At 37.4% G+C, this 18021-nt stretch overlaps 1 protein-coding gene across 11 annotated transcripts in view; it reads right to left on the bottom strand.

The window, feature by feature from the left end:
• The window catches only part of PRR16 (proline rich 16), a 198630-nt gene that overhangs the window by 101463 nt on the left and 79146 nt on the right, over positions 1-18021 (bottom strand). Inside the window, exon 2 of one of the 11 annotated variants that reach the window (XM_038551910.1) lies at positions 6431-6472. The exons of the other annotated variants lie outside the window; for them this stretch is intronic. The gene's annotated coding sequence lies outside the window, so the exon portion shown is untranslated. The remainder of the gene's footprint in view (positions 1-6430; positions 6473-18021) is intronic. 11 annotated transcript variants of the gene reach the window in all.

Raw genomic sequence — 18021 nt, 5'->3', positions numbered from 1 at the left:
GCTTCGTTAGTCAAGGAGCCATACCCCAACCCAAGATTATCCAACTTTAAAAGTCATGCATTAATTCAGCTTCCTTATAAAAAGAGGAAACACAGTTGGGAGGGCTGGTAGAGAACAGTGAAGGTATTGAAACAATCAGGGCATCTGCCAAGTTCTGTCCTTCCCTTCTTGAGGCTACACTGCATAAAAAACACAGTTGACCCTTGAACAATGAGGGAATTAGAGGTGCCAACCCCAGGCAGCCAAAAATATTCATACTACCTTTAATGTCTTGAAAACATAACTACTAATAGCCTACAGTTGTCAAGAAGCCTTACCAGTAACATCAACAGCAGATTAACACATATTTGGTATGTTCTATGTACTATATACTCTACTCTTACAATAAAGTAAGCCAGAGAAAAGAGAATGTCATTAAGAAAAGCATAAGGGGACAGCCCCGGTGGCCCAGCGGTTTAGTGCTGCCTTCAGCCCAGGGTGTGATCCTGGAGACCCAGGATCGAATCCCACATCGGGCTCCCTGCATGGAGCCTGCTTCCCCCTCTGCCTCTGTCTCTGTCTCCCTCTCTGTGTCTGTCATGAATAATAAAATCTTTAAAAAGAAAAGAAAAGAAAACCATAAGGAAGAAAAAACACACTTATAGTACTGTACTGTATTAACCGGAAAAAAAAAAAAAAAAAGAAAAAAGAAACCTAGTTCAAACTTGTGCTTTTCAAGGTCAGCCATAATGTTATCAACAATGAAGAAAAGTAATGAGGGTCATGAAGAAGGAGAACAAATAATGGAGAGAACATCCATGATCAAGATATTGTGTTGAGTACATACACAAGTATTAACTCAGTTAATCTTCTTAATATTGTTCCTATTTCCACACATGGAGAAATCACCCTCAGAATAGCAACACCCAGATGAAATCTAGGTCTGTTGGATTCAAACACGGTGCATTTTCGGATAGTTTTGTTTGCTTGCTGTATACAGAGGTGCGCGCATCCCTTCTGTCAGAATGATCAATACAAGGGATGTGAGAGCACTTCTTCCTCTCATCAGACTGGAAGGGAAGCGTAACTGTGTTCTAAAATTTATTTCATCTTTATTTGCCACCAAACCCAGAAGCTTCTTCCATCTTGTGCCTGGAAAAGAATCACACCATTTGCCACTTAATTGTTCTTTTTCTTAGTTATTCTTTACCATTGTCAGGGCGGGCAAATCATTTCTTTCTACCAAATATCTTAGGAAAACTAAGAGGTGAGCTATTCAAACCTAATGGCCAACTCTGTTATATTTCAAGAAATTCTAGAATGGCTTAAGCTTCATTTTTGGAGTTAGTGTTAAGCAATAAAAGATGACTATGCTCTTGAAAATCCTCTTCTAGTGATAAGGACAAGCAGGTGCCATAGAACATCCTCTGCATACTTCATTTTCCTGGGAACATTTTTATGAATGGCATGCTCCGCATTCACACAGGCAGACTCTCTCATCAGTTGCTTACCTTGAATTCACTTTTCAGTTTCTTCTCACAGGAAAGTTTGCTCTTATTTTCCTGACCTTGTCAAATCTCTCTTATCACCATCCTTTACAGGGCCGATGAGTGCTGCATTTGTACATTTTTTATGAGAGATTGTAATTCTAGTCCTAGGGGAGGAATATAAACTATAGAAGGACAGGGGTTTATCTGCTTTTAAGCAATACTGTCTCCTTAAATGTCTAGCAACATTCCAATGCGTAGTAGGTGCTCTGTAAGTATTTTTTAATAGATTAATTTGCAAATTAACGACCTAGGGTTAAGGCTATACAAATCTGTAGCCATGGAACACAATAAAGTCTACCAGATTGAAATCTTAGTTAATTGGGACACTGTCCCCATCCATAGCTATGTTAGTCGTGACCTGCCTTAGCTCCAAAGACTTTACCAACATGTCATTTTTCTCAATACCAAGAATACAAAGGTATATTTTAAAGAATCAATAAGTATGCATTCAGAATCTTTCCAACACATGAGATGCTATAGAAGTACAAAGAAATACAGGTTGTGCTTCCTCCTCTCAAAAAATTTGTAATGGGGGCACCTGGGTGGCTCAGTGGTTGAGCATCTGCCATCAGTTCAGGTCGTGATCCTGAGGTCCAGGGATCGAATCCCATATCAGGCGCCCCTGTGGGGAGCCTGCTTTGCCCTCTGCCTATGTCTCAGCCTGTCTCTCTGGGCCTCTCATGTATAAACAAATAAAATCTTTAAAAAAAATTCATAATGTAGTTGACTAATATGCTGAGAGAAATTTAAGGAAGTGAAAAAAAAGTAGCAACCAAGAGGGAGGCCACTGGAGTCAGAGTGAGAGGGGCCTTGGGGCAGACCAGGGCCATGGAGCCCAATGCTCAGCCTGAAACACAAAGGAGGGAGATTAAAACAGAAGATGTGTTCTCAGGCCAGAGAAACAAGGAGAACATTAGCTATTCAGAAGGCAGGGAAAAGGAAGGAAGTCTGCTTGACTTCTCCAGAGGGTAGAAAAATAGTGAGAATGTTTCCCTAAGTAAGGAGACCAGAGAACAAAGAATGTCTTAAACCCAGCCTGAGACTTGAGGTGATAAGGTAGGTCACAAAGAGCCACTTCCAATTCTTAACAATGGAAGGACACGTTGGAACTTATGTTTTAGGAAAACTATTCTAACAAGTTTATTTTTTAGGAATAAAAGTAGAAAAACATGTAAGTAATTGGAGGTATGAGGAAAATAGTCATATGCTCTTCTAGAATGGTAATAAATAGGTATATAAGTTCATGTGCAAGTATGTGTGTGTAGAGTGGAGAGAGGGACTAATTGTTGTTGTTGTTTTTTTTTTTTTAGCATCAAGTCTCCATGTTTTCAGCACTCAGATATCAGCACATTTAAACTCAGTTCAGTGCATCGAAATCTAATTTGTGGAATCTAACCAAAAGCAGAGAGCATGGCAGTTATGCAGTGGTTTCTATGACTGTCTGGATGCTATTTCTTTAGTCACCTCCTGGCCAAGGGCAAGTCAGATGCCACCTCAGTGTGATATTACAGTCAGTCCATGGAAAGATAACCTGTGTCAAGCCCTTGCTTCTTTCTGGCTTTATTGATGAAAGATAATTCCAGCACAACAGCAAAAGGAAAAGCAGAAGACTTGAAGGTCAATTATAACATTTGACCCCTTAAATTGAAGTTACTCTGTCAACCAGCCAGAACATGGAAAGTCTGAAATGACCGACCTGTTACTTTTCTATAAACTTCAAAATGTTTCCTTAAAACATCTCTGAATCAACTAAAATGACACATTCTCCTCTGACCAGCAATGAGAAGTATACAATAATATATATATTTTCTCATTATCACTGGCTATTTAAGGACTGTTTTTTTTTCCTGTTCAGTATTTAGTGTTTAAAAATCCAAGCCCCCTTCAATGAATTTGCTTAAAAAGCTTTAATTGAGCCCCCTTCATTGAATTTGCTTAAAACTGGCTAAACTTCTAAGGAGAAAATTGTAAAAGAATAGTAACTTGATAGAAACAAGTAAAGAGAAAATACTCATGTATCTATACCTGTAAAATGATGGCTACATGCGGCTCAGGTGAGCATTGCTGAATACCAAGAAAGTCAATTTACTTATGGTTGGTCACTTAGAAGTAGTTACAGTTTAAGAAACAAAGTGAATAGGGACATCAACCAGGTATGTCTAACTGCAATATCTGAAAACAGAGTCAGGCAATTCTGGTTTCCTTTTCTGAAATTGAGATTCACAAGTTGAAAAACACCCCTTCCTTCTTCAGTATCTCTTTAAACTTATCACCATTATTATCAGCACCCAGAAGCCAAGGAGATCCATCCTAAGTCAAAGATTTAACATATTCATTCATCAAAAGTTCTGGGGTTTTTATTTTCATTAGCCACTATTTTTTTTCATATTATTTAAGTCCTATGAAAATTAAAAGAAATACAATTTCTCACCTATTGACTGTGTACATGCACACTTTTGTAAAAATTGGTAGATATACTCACTGTGCATTTTAACCAATTTTTAAAGAAACAGAATAAACTTTATATTCATGTAGACACGCAAATCCATTTACCCTTTTTTTAATGTTTGCAAATCTCAAAGCATGAAGGGAATAAAAACTTGTTGTAGACATTTTTAAATTATTTCAAATAGGTAAGCACTTTGGTTGTGACTTACATTCTTCTCTTTAAAACACTGTGCCCGATAACAAAAATTAAATTTTGTTTTTATCCATTATGTTCTTGCAGATAATGCCAAAAGATAATTAATATCATAAAAATGAAAATTGCATCATAATGAGGATGATTTGTCTTCCCAAGAAACACAGATCTAAGAGTGTCAAAGATTTCTAGAAGAGTCACCAGCTCTTTTTTTTTCCCCTAAAGACAGGCCAATGGAGCCTCTGAGTTTAGACAGACTCAGCCACCCACACTAGGTGGGCCACAGTGGATAGGATTTGGTGAGCTATCCTGTTTACTGCCTCACTTGGTAACTAAGATTATTTTCCAAGACTTTCCATATTGTCTCTAGCTTTATTTTTTCTTTTGTGTTTTCCTAGGAATTAAAAAATACTGAAGGATCTGGGAGTTTTTTTGCCAGTCTTGGAAAATGATAATAGTACGAGCTCCTTAGATACTGCCAGGCCCCTTCATTAGGAGGATGTGATGATAGGATCCCCCTCAAGACTCCTGAGAGGAGAGAAGAAATATCTAGCCAAATCCTTAGTCACTTCCCCAGTTAGTAGGTAAGACAATGAGAGGCTAATCTGTCTCCTTAAGCTAAATATTGATGTGTAAGGATGATTCTAAAGTCTTTAACAATCAGTAGGTCATACCAACCAATCAGAAAGAGCAGGAACCTGAGTGCTGGGGCAATCCTCCACAGATTCCTGCTGTGACCAGCAATCATCTTCTAGTTTCTGAATCATGGAGGTCCTACAGATGCACTGGGGGAAACTCTGGGGGGTAGGTGAGAGGAATCAAGGGAGGCTAGGTCCGATCAATAACTATCTTCCAACCTACATAAAACTATTCTAGTATTTCAACAATCCAACTGGCACATGTTTACCATTGTGTACTCCCGAAATTAGCCATATTTACATGCATAAGCATCTCCTCTATATTCTAGGAAGTGTGAAGACTTAATCGCTGGTAGACTTACAAGTAAATCTTTTTTAGTTAAGAATGGAGACCATGTAACACAATGGTTAAGAACCTGGGCCATGCCACTAACTATACAACACTGTTACTACCTCCAGCCTCCTCAATTCATAAAATGGAAATGATAAGAATATTCCTGGGAGTGCTATGAGAATTGATGGAGTAATGTATAAAAAGCACTTTGCATGGCAGGTGCTCAATAAACACTGGTATACATCTACTTCAATAGTAGAACATATCTTTGTCTAGCTACACTGTCACGATCAGTAGAAAATAGAGCCTCCCAACTATTTTAAGTTACCTAAAAAAAATTTGCATGAATATATCTTACTTTTCAAGCTGTTGGGGAATGATGTATGCCTTCAGATTAAGTTTGGGAATTGAGGAACAAATGCATTTTTGTAAGATCTAAATTTTAAAAAGGTCAAAAAAAAGTGGTAGCTGGTGTCTTTTCATTTTAATGAGAGAAATTATTTATTATCAGCTGTGTGGTATGGTTGTGATATTACATGATTCGCTGACAAAATATATGGCTTCAGGATATTTCTCCACAGATATGAATAAAAAATTTAAATATGTCATGCAGGATTTTTAAAAAAATTTCATTTGGGAAGCACTATATGACATCTTATTTTTATGAGGAAGATCAATATTTTTTTGCCAATATTTTCTTCTAAAAATAAGCTCCAATGACTTAAAGAATTAAAAAAGCATATGGTAATATTTTTCAGCTTTCTTTAGGACATCAGGAAAGTCATTAACATATATAAGTTGCCTATTATAAAATTATAAGATATTAGAGCTGAAAGAAATCTTGTCAGGGATGCTTGGGTGGCTCAGTGGTTGAGCATCTATCTCCCTTTGGCTCAGGTCGTGGTCGCAGGGTCCTGAGTTTGAGTTCCGCATCAGGCTCCCCACAGGAAGCCTGCTTCTCCCTCTGCCTATGTCTCTGCCTCTCTCTCTCTCTCTCTGTGACTATCATAAATAAATAAATATTAAAAAAAAATTCCAAATAAAGTATCTAATAAAAATACCAATCTCATAAAGAAAATCTAATTTATAAAGCCAACTGTAATGATTATCATCAATAATTTGTGATTTTCATTAGAATATTTTACATTTTCATTAGAAATAGATTTTTATTTGCCAGGAAACAACTACAACATTTAGAAAAGCCAAGGATCCTTGCAGACACTGCCATGTGCATATGAGTAAGCATGAAGACATGCCATCTGTTGGCAATTAAAAGGAAGAAAATTACCTCTTTTACCAAAAAGAGTTGTGATGTTCAAATGTAAGTTTCCTAAAAAAAAAAAAAAAAAAAGTAAGTTTCCTAAGTAGCTGATCTCTGTCCCTTCTCTCCTACTCTCTCTTCTTAGCCTTATCTTCTTAAGGGCACTATTATTTTCTACTTAACTGATAATTTGAGACCAAGAAATCCCCCATTCTCCATAGGTAATGCCTTGTTTATGCTGGTTATGGAATGTTCCTTATGATATCAAGTGGAGGAAATCATGTCTGAGGTATCTTGTATCTCACAGATCTAGGTCTCAAAATCACATGTAGGTATCAATAGTATTGCCCTCCGAATTGTTCAAAGGCACAGTGACTAGGAAATGCAGTCCACGGATGGGTCATGAAAATGACTTAACAGGAATGAGACTCTTTTTTTCAAGAAATTAAACATGAAATTACAGAATAGAAAACATGCTATACAGAATAAAACAGAAAACATAATTGTATCACACACATTATTTCATTACATTTTGTTTCAATTTCATATAGACATACACACGCATGTGCAAACATCACACACAGATGCGTATACTGTGTTTTGATGAAAAAGGCATTTCTTTTTTTTTTTTTTTTTTTGAAAAAGGCATTTCTAACTGTTGTAATGGGCAAAAGTGTTTGAAAGCCACTGAAATGAAAAAGAAATCACAAACTGGCATTTAACACATAAGTTTCAGTCAACCAAATACTTAACTTAGTCCACAGAGTGGCTTTCTGGACACTGATCCATTGCTAATATTTAAAGACCGCAAGAGATCACATAAAAAGCTGTGTATGTGGGTTCCTTTGAAAAGTTGGAAGATCTAACATCCCTTTGGGACACAGTCCCTGGGAGCTGAGAATTAGCTTTGCCACTAGAAAAGACATGGGCTCTCCAGGTCATCATGGTTCCTCGCTTCTCCTTTCTTTCTCAGTTTTATACTTGCCAGATAACTTCAGGCATTTGAACTTGACACCACTGGTCTATACCTGTGCTCTGACAATGATCACAGAGGTCCAGGAATTGTTAAAGAAACTCATGGATCATCCACTGCCTGATAGATACTGGATCATCCACTGCCTGATAGATACTGAGTCTAGACTGTCTCTGGTCATGAAAAGAATAATTACAAAGCCATCCATCTGTAAAGCCAACATATCCCTTAGAGGTCCTTACTGTCAACTTTTCATTTCACAGACAAGAAAACTGAGACCCAAAGAGAACAAGTGAAATGGCAAATGTCATAGCTTTAGTAGCTCCATGACCAGAAATAATGTCTCACTTCTATCTTGATGCCCTTTCATGGCTGCCATGAGTTGAATAATTTAAAGAAATGAGAGGCATTTTTTTCAGGCTACAGAGACATATCTATGTGATGTGTAAATGATCTATAGGTAATGAAGACACTGCTGGTATAAATAAAGTACTGGCAATCAACATTCTACTCACACCAACATATTTTGTTCACATCCCTTTCCTTCTTTACCTATGGTATCCAAATGTCTATCAATTGAAGAAATGTAGCTAGGATAGGTCAAGGACTGCATAGCATACATTCTAACATAAGAACAACGTAGGTAAATTTCCTAATTTTGATAAATATATCATGGTAAGGCAAGATGTTAACATTGTGGAAATTAGGTGAAGGGTGTCTGGGAACTCTCTGCACAATCTGTGCAACTTTTCTGTAAATCCAAAATTATTTCCAAAACAAAAGTTCTGTTTAAAAATATTGAGAAACTATGAATAAAGATGTTATGCGAATGCCATATTCCTTAGCAGTAAAAACAGAAAAGGATAAATTTATCTTGAAGAAAACATTCCTTTGTCAAAAAAATGACTCGAGCCCAACTGTCACCACTCAAAACCTTGCAACAGGCTGGCTCAAGGCTTATAAAAAGGTCATGGCTCTAAAAAGGCCCAAATGTTGCTTCCACATTAAACATAACTCACTAGGACATACACACACACACACACACACACACACACACACACACACAAATAGTTCTAACTAATAAAGAGGGATGTTTTCCAGATGTTCTTTGTAACACCCTAGAGAGAAATAGCAGATTTGGTTTTAATGGCATAGACCTGAGAAGACATACTGCTTATCTTTAAACTGTGGTTTCAATGAATACTTTAGAGTACAATTAAAAAAAAAACAAAAAAAAAAAACCGAAGAAGTTGGGGGAAGCTCACCAACTGATTCAGAGAAAGTTCAGGAGAATATGAAGAGGCCGAGGTATCCGGGGAATTGTCTTTTCAGCTGATGGACAATGTCCATGTCCAAAATAGCCCATCTGGATCCTCAAATTTTCATGACCCCAATTATCCTGGAAGGAACTTTCCTATGTCTAGATCAATTATTACCAAAGACAGGTGTTTGTTAAATAAATAAATAGAAAATAAATAAATAAATAAATAAACATCTGATATGGACATGAGGATATCTCAGCACTTGAATCTTAGGAAACAGGCAATTTTTCAAAATGCCCATAAGCAGTCATTTTAAAGCTCCATATCTTCTGTGGCAGAAGATACTACATAATTTCTTGCCATGAGTTCTCAGGAGAGGAACACAGTCTAGTGTGCACTGCTCAACAAAATCCTGTGCTTGGGATGAGAAATGATGCAGAACTGAGGAGGAGATGAAAACATCCAGGCTTTCCAAAAAAAGTTACCTTTTGCTGTGTCTGTATGTCTAAACTGGGCTACTACTGCCCTACCTCAAATACTAAAGCAACCGACTAGAAGACTGCAAAAGACTCCCTTTTTAAATTAATAAATCAATGGATAGTTATATTACATTCTATTTGTAATTGTCTGAATAGCATTTACTTCACATGCCTTTTGTTTGTGGCTCTGTACCATGTGCCCACACAGAATGTACATTCTATCTGGGCTGGTAGATGATGAAGCCAATTTGTAACTTAGTGTGGTAATATGATAAATGCCACAAAGGAATAGTAGTACTTAACACTGAAAAATAGCAAACAAGGGGTGTTCGTCTGTCCTGGGGTCTACAAGCTAAGTTCTGAAGGGCAGAGAAGAGTTGGTTAGGGAACACCAAGTGAGAATGGATGGGGGTAGGGGCTGCTGCAGTGTTTCCAAGGGCCAAGGCAAGAAGGGGCATGGTATTTTCAAGGGGTTAGAAAACAGGCTTATGTGACCTGAACACTGGCTGTCCAGGGGCATAAGATACATGGTGAATCTCGATAAAGAGGTGGGCCAGGTCACACAGGGTCCAAGAGCACTGACACAGAAACCTCACTGTGATCCCAAGAGACCTGAAGTTTCCAGTTAAGGCAAGCCCACAACCGTAAAGTGTGCTAAGAAGCAAAGTGACAGTTCCATATTTATATTCAAAAAAGATCCAACTGGCTGCTGTGTGAATAAGAGTGACTCCTTTGGGGTCTCTCTTGTGGCCCTAAGACTTTTTGTCCTGGCCTCAAGAGAAGTCGTAAAAAAAGCAAAAAATTTAATTAATGTCTTCTCTGGGGACACCTGGGTGGCTCAGTTGGTTAAGTAAGCATCTGCCTTCAGCTAGGTCATGATCCCAGGGTCCTGGGACTAAGCCCCACATTGGGCTCCCTTCTCAGGGAGGAGTCTGCTTCTCCCCCTGCCCCTCCCCTCCACTCATGTTTTTTCTCTCTCTTAAATAAAAAAATAATAATTCTGTAAAAAAAAAAAAAAACTTAAAAAATATCTTCTCTACCTAATGAACCATCAAAATGTGAAACCTTATTAGGTTCACCAAAATGGAAACGGGTTTTAAAATTAAAAAACATGGCCAGCTACACATAGGTAGAGTCTCTATAGAAGTAGCTATATTCTTGGGCTTTTGGAGCAACATGCATCCAAGTCAAACAAAGAGACGTTTTGAAACAACAAAGAACCCGAAACATAAAAGGCAAGGAACTCTAAAAGTAACCAAGTCAACTCTCCCACCACTACATATGTTACCACCCATCAAAAAACACAAAATATTAAGAGGAAAACTTAATATATGTAAATTCTTTCCATAATAATTTTTGCAAAAAGCAGAAATAAAATACTCTATATACTTTGTTTGAGGCTGATACATTAATTGTTGTTAAAAAATTAACCACCTGGCATGCCTGGGTGGCTCAGTGGTTGAGCATCTGCCTTTGGCTCAGGGCATGATCCAGCTGTCCTAGGATCTAGTCCCACATAGGGCTCCCTGCTTGGGGCCTGCTTCTCCCTCTGCCTACATCTCTGCCTCTCTGTCTCTGTGTCTCCCATGAATAAATAAAATCTTTTAAAAAAATTAACCACCCAATTACATCATACTGAACTGATCATTTCAACACTCAGTGAACTATACAATAATCTCATGCTTCATAATGCTCTTCTGCACACTTTTTGCCAATAAATATAGCTAACGTTTTGCCAGAAAAAAAGATTAAAAGCCACAGAAGTCTTAGATGCTTATTCACAAAATAAAACCTAAATTGAAATCATTTTGAATAACATGTAGTCATTGTTTCTTATTTCTTGGTCCTTTTGTTAATATTGTAATCTTAATTAAATATCTGGCCTGGATTTAGAATATTTTGAAACTGCCAGGGGAAAAAAATATACTATGTAAAAACACATAGAGTTGCTTTGTTTTACCCAAATCATGATTTTTTGAAACCTTTTTTCCTTCAATAGGAAATATTCATGAGAACCTGCGTCCCTTCTCCTGTTCATGTTGTAGAAATAGTCTCGAAGCTGCCTGCCAGAAACTGCACAAAATACTGAAAGCCATACTGAGCTGGTCTTTCCTGTTTTATCAGGAGCCTAAGTATTAGGAGGAGAAAAATAAAGCCTTTCCTGCCCTTGGGGTCAACTCCTCCTGATTTAGTCATTTTCCTTCATACTAATTTTCTTTTCTATTTCACTTCACCCAACTTTTTCTCAATCTGCCTCCAGAGAACAAACTCACATTACAATTGCTAAATCAGCAGCCAAGACTTTCTCCCAACAGTGGCCCTAAACAGGTGGCACAAATTCAAAGACCTCCAAACAGGGCTGGAACTTCTGGGAATAGAATAGTGAGGTCATTCGGAGAACTGAGATCTCAGAGGAACTCGATTATTTGAGATCTTGAGAAAAAGTCTTAGAAGCAAGGACAACTTTCTTTTGTATCAGCAACCATAACACATTAATGCAAAGGCTGAGACTCCTTTCTGTTTTCAAAGGCACCCTATGTACCTCCTTTTTTTTCCCGAGGAATTTAAACCATGAAGCAGTTATCAAACTTTCAGCAGTGGAAGACTTTATTTAATCCATTAAATCTCCACTAAAAGTGGCATTTTAATAGTATATATTAATGTTCACAAGTTCAAAATTGTCACATGTATACCCAATAAACGGAAATGATGTATATTTAACAACAAAAAATCTTGCAGTTGAGGTTGATATATGACTGCTGCTTTCATAAACAAATTACTCAGGGATTTCATTTTAGTTGCAGAGCAGTGACAAAATCCTAATTCACATAGAAATGGAGCTGAAATTGCCGTGTTTTCTCAAGAGCTCCTCTTAAAATCTCAGGCTATTCATCAATTAAACTAATTCAGTAGCTTGAAATAGGGGTAGTAGAAATTTCTTGTTCGGATTAGAAATGGAACATTAATAATAGCTTTTTTGTATTTCCTAAATAATAAATATTCAACATGGGTGGAGTCAATGAGCAGACAACTCAGCCTTAATCTTCTTTGTTTAGCAGAAGGTATGCTTTAAAGTATATTTTAGAATTATGATAGGTTAAAAATACCATTTTTAAAAAAGATCTAAACTATATAGGTAACTGATGAAGTTTGGGAATATAGGAATATAGGTGAGGTCTGGAGCCGACAACCAAGAAAGAATTCTTGAGACATCTTTGGTGCTAAATGGTGGTTTTTTTAAAGTACTGGGACAGGAGCCATGGGCAGGAAGAGCTGCTGCCCCAGGCCTGTAAGGGGTGGCTGATTATATACCTGGAAGTTGGGAGGGGTTTGAGGATGGCACACTCTCTAAGGAATTTTGGGAGCAAGGTTTCCAGGACCTTGAGGGGGCTAGCTATTGTTGGGAAAAGGTCACTTATTACCATCTAATAAAACCTGAGTCATGAGACCCTTCAGATGTATACCAGTGAGCCATGTGCTTGGGGGATGATAGCCAACATGTAGCTCAGGTGATTTAGAGATAATGGAAATTTCTAAAGGAATTTTTATATGTTAAAGTACACTCACAGGCTCCTGGGGGTTGGGCTAAAATTGCCTTTGCCTTTAGCAAAGTATGAGCGTTGAGGCAGTTGGGTCTATAGAGGAATGTCCTTTGTCTGTTTCAAGGAATTGTTAATGTGCTTTGTCCTGAGCTAGTCCTCTGTTCCCTCATCAGTAACCATTTATGGTTAAAAATCATACAAAAGTTCTAAAACAATTCATTTTATGCTGACTTTTTAAGGGCAGTCACTTGCAGGTAACTATAGTTAAAGAGTCTGTAATGAAACTAAACTATAATCTTGGCTTGGCCAAATTCAGCTCATGCTGTTCAGTTAACAGCTAGGGTCGGGTAAGGGGCCTTCTAATTTAATAATTCCACTAATATCATGGGTAAAATAGTGTTTTATGATGGAATGGATAATACTGTATAATAGTTGCTAGAGTAGCCACTGAGTTTTGCTTGGTATGCAACGTGTATGCCACAGGAACTGAAAAATCTGATGTTTCAAGAGAACCAAGTATAACATTATACCCTTCTAGTCAGTAATACATTTTCCAGAAGTGCCAAATGTATGTCCAGAGAAGGCAGGGAAATGTTTATTCCAAGAATCAATTTGGTAAAACAAATTAAATACCTTGGTGATCTTCGCCACATTTAAATTTGTTGATTAGTAAGTGTATGTTATCCTAGAACTTTCAAGTGATTAATTTCTTAAAATTAAATTTGAATCAAATAATTATTTCTTCTTGAAGCATACTAATGGTGTTAAGGAACACAAGCAGAAAATCAATCACCTAATTAAATTTTAACAGAAAGGGAAAATACCTTGGCTGATATGCAGACAATAGCTAATCTTAGCATTGTAACTTAATTCCTTGGTGAACAGTAAAGACAGAGGTAGATCCAATAAAATGTAAACATAAACACCTTGCACACTCATCAAAATTACATTCTTTCACATAAGCCTGTTTCCATTGATTCATGTATGTTTTGTTTAAACTGAACAATGTATACATACACTTATTTACAGAATTTTTTTCAAAAAAGGAAGACCTTTCATCCAGACATCTTTGAATAGGACAGTCAGATATTTAACTGGAAAAATAACATGACTTTTAAAGTACATTGTCTAATATAAAATATGTGTGATACTGTGCTACTACAGAAGAGATGACCATAACTAGTATTAATGGAAATCAGTATATCAATGACATTAAGGCCACTAAAGAGATTCAAACAGAATTTCTCTTCTGATTACATGAAGGTCAGACACACAAAGACATTTGTTTTTGCCAACTGTCATGACTTTTTTTTTTTTTTTTTAAGAGAGGAAGAGAGGGGTGCAGAAGGAGAGAGAGAATCTTAAGTGGGCTCCACGCTGGGCATGGAGCTCAATCTCAATCTCACAACCCTGAGATCATGACCTGAGCTGAACCACCTGGTCACCACCCTCAACTGTCACAGCATTATAACTAGTGTATAGCTGTGCAAATTCTCTGTGACTGAAGTTCAGAGTACTTTGTTTTTTAAGATTTTAATTATTTGAGGGAGAGAGCAAGAGAGAGAGAGCACGTGCTTGAGCGCTCATGAGCTGGGGCAGGGGGCAGAGGGAGAAGGAGAAGCAGACTCCCCACTGAGCAGGGAGCACAATGCAAGGTTTGATCCCAGGACCCTGGGATCATGATCTGAGACAACGGCAGATACTTAACCAACTGGGTCACCCAGGCACCCCCAAAACGAAAAAGGTTTTACAACCATCTTACAAAGCATATTTTCTTTCATGATTAACAACTAGTGCAAAGATCTGCAATGTTATTCTCAACTGTGAAAAGAGAAACAAAGTAGCAGATATGATACTCCATGGAGCTTTTATCTATGCACATATATCTTTTCTGTATCACTTATTTAGTGATTTCTTCAGTTTTCATGGCTTTAAATATTGCCTAATTTGCCAACAGTACCCCAATTTTTTATCTCCAGTTTGTACTCCTTGCACAAACTCCTAAATGGTGTATACAATTGCTTATTAAAAATCTGTCTGGAGCAGCCCGGGTGGCTCAGCGGTTTAGCGCCGCCTTCAGCCCAGGGCCTGATCCTGGGGACCCGGGATCGAGTCCCACGTCAGGCTCCCTGCATGGAGCCTGCTTCTCCCTCTGCCACTCTCGCTTTCTGTCTGTGTTTCTCATGAATAAATAAAAATAAAATATTAAAAAAAAATCTGTCTGGATTTCTACCAAGTACCTTGAGCTCCAACTGTCAGAAACTGAACTCCTGATATGTCCCCACACCTGTCTCTCTCTAGTTTCCCTTATCTCAGTAGAGGTAACTCCAAATAACCAGGCCAAAAAAACCCCACCTGAATCCATCTATGACTACTATCTTGCAAGTACAACCCACATCCAATCTGCCGGAATGCCTTGTTAGTTTTACTTTCAAAATATATCCATCCCCTAGCCACTTCTTACTACCTCCACTGCTACCTGTCTGGTCCAACCCATAATATCATCTGTCATCCAGACTACCTTAACAGCCTAATTTTCTCACAGTTTTCCCATGGCATCCTCCAGGCTATTCTCAATGCAAACATGAGGATGATCCTTTAAAAACATCATTCAGATCATGTACTCCTTTGCTCAATAGTCCACACTGGTCCCCAATTTCACTCAGAGACATGGAAAACAATACTCAATGGCCACGCTCTCGCTGCCTTTCTGATTTCATCTCCTAGGGCCTTTCTCCTGTGCCCTCGGTTTCAGCCAGAAATGCTTTCTTGAATGTACCAGGCAGGCATTGGTCTACCTTGGAAACTGCCCTGGCTGTATATACCAGCTGAAATATTTTTCCACAGATATTCACATGGCCAATTCCTTCACACCCTTGAAAGTCTTTGTTTAAACCACACCCCCACAAAAACCATCCTATTCAAAATAGCAACCTATCACCACCTCTACCTCCACCGTGGCACTCTAGATCTCCTTCGTACCAGATGACCTTTCCTTTTCCTCATCACTTCTAGCATATTATACAGCTTACCAATTTATTATGTCTATTTTTTAATGCCCATATCCCCTTTTAAAACTTAAGCTCCAACAGAGCAAGGATCTTTGTTTCATTTACTAATATATACCCAAGTCTCTGCAATAATGCCCAGCACATAACAGGCACTCAATAAATAGTTGAATTAAATTAAATTGAAAATAAAACTTAGTAGGGGTATAGATGATTAGCTTGTTTTTGGAATCACTAAATTTGATGCCTTTGGGTTGTATTCAGGTGAATGAGGGGAATATATATAAAGAATACTGAAGAGAAATCCAGTAAGTTACTTCAAATGGCAGGCATGGTAAGATCTTGGTCAAATTAGTCTAGTGACTTCTATCCAGGCTCTTAAGTTCTAGTGGTAGTCAACCACTGAGGTAGACAGCCAAAGATGAAGGGAAGTGAAAAACCAGGAAAGCAACAAACTGCCTGAGACCTAAGGGACACTGTTCTGAGTTAGAATGACCTAGAAACCCTGAAAATGTCAGAGAGACATAACTCCAGCCCACTCATTCTATACATTTTATTTTTATGCAGAAAAGTTTTGTGAATGACATTTGCAAAATACAATGACTTTTTTCCTGGAGAATGGGCTCTGGAGTGGGTTTTTGCTTCTTTGTTATTTCTCTCGTATGTGGATATTTGTCCTAAAAATTCTTATAAAATTAAAAGTTAATTCTTATAGAGAATAAGAGCTCTTCTAAAAGCCTATATACCTTTACTTGTAAAAAATAAAAGTTAACATTCTTGAAAGATACACTTAAGTATATTGTATATATTCTAAGTTTCTTGAATGTAATTTTATATATTATAAAATTTTTAACCTTTGAGGAGCAATAACTTGGATGATGAATGTATAAAAACTCTCAGTACCAGGGTAAACCAGCATTATTAGCCATTCCTATGAAGTCTGATCTCAGATTTAACACAGAATTTCTGAATCCATTATATCCATAAAAAAAGCCAGAAAGGTATTGCAAAGGAATTGTGGATAGATTTTCTAAAGGACTTACATAAAAGTAATAAACACAGAAAATATTTCCAAACCATGGTGTATTATCTTTGCCCAAAATGACATATCTGATAATCATAATGAGATTTGTGTATAATCTTGCCCAGAGTAAGGGGATTGGGTAAGATAATGTCTTTGGATCTCAACCAATTGGATCTTATGATTTGGAGACCAAATTATACGATTATCATATAAATTTTATTCTCATCTTCTCTGTTGATAGAAAATTCACTCCATGCTTACTTTTTCAAAATATAAATGAACACAAGGATACTCAAAATGGAAACTTCTAATAGATTTTTTTATAATTAGCTCTTCAATTAGCTCACTGTTAACAAATTGACTATGGATATCTTCAACTCATTAGGTGCCAGTTAACAACTCTTACATTATTTCTTGTCAACTTACTGTACAATGGCTCAGCAGTCACAGCACTAAATTAATTATGCTTTGTAGCATATTTACATATCTAAATATGTATGCATATGTTGAATATTTATAATTTAGTATTATACTGAGAAAATACCACTTATTTTGTGCATGTTCTCTTGGGTTCTTAACCAAATGAGTGTCAGTTTAGAGAGTTTTAAAGCATTATTCAGACAGTGGCACAAAGCAAGCTGCCTAAATAAGTAAAGATACAAATAAGAAGGCATAAATCAAAAGATTCAAACTACTTCATAGAGGACAACACTCCAAGTGAAGTTAATATGGGAATGCCCTGCTAGTGAATGCACATGTTCAGTGACTGGTTTACTGTATTTGGGAATGATGGACATTATGAATGGTAAGGTTGGCACTGGGCATATTTTTCTAGACCTCTGTCTACTATACTAGACCTCCACCTCACTCACTACAACCCATCTGCCATACTGCATTCTGGTCATAATGGTCCAAGCTCTCTGGAGCCTTGCAGAGGGAGGAAGAAGCCAAGGAGCCCCTAAAAGTATTCTCTCAAAAGTATAAACCACCCCCTCTGAACAACTATTTCCATACTGAAATTGAGATCAATATGGCAACCTATCATTTGTCATCAAACTACCACACTCAAGATGATAAGATGCTTAAATTCAAGGCAAGTTCTTACCTGACAGTCCTTTAAATGGAAATAGAAAACTTGAACTCTGAGTTTTTAAATCTCCTAGTTATTCTAGCCAGTCTACTGGGGATACAGAGAATATGGAGCTGAGCAATGAGAATGTTTGATTGAATAGAAGGGGGAGGCTGTCTGCATTTCTGTTAATCTTCAATTATTTTTCACCAAATGTATGTCTATTTCTGTTTCTATCCTCTGTTGCACTAAGCTATGCAC

The sequence above is a fragment of the Canis lupus genome, chromosome 11 (assembly GCF_011100685.1).
Source record: "Canis lupus familiaris isolate Mischka breed German Shepherd chromosome 11, alternate assembly UU_Cfam_GSD_1.0, whole genome shotgun sequence".
Classification (NCBI taxonomy): domain Eukaryota; kingdom Metazoa; phylum Chordata; class Mammalia; order Carnivora; family Canidae; genus Canis; species Canis lupus.
This window is presented reverse-complemented; position numbering and strand designations above follow the sequence as displayed.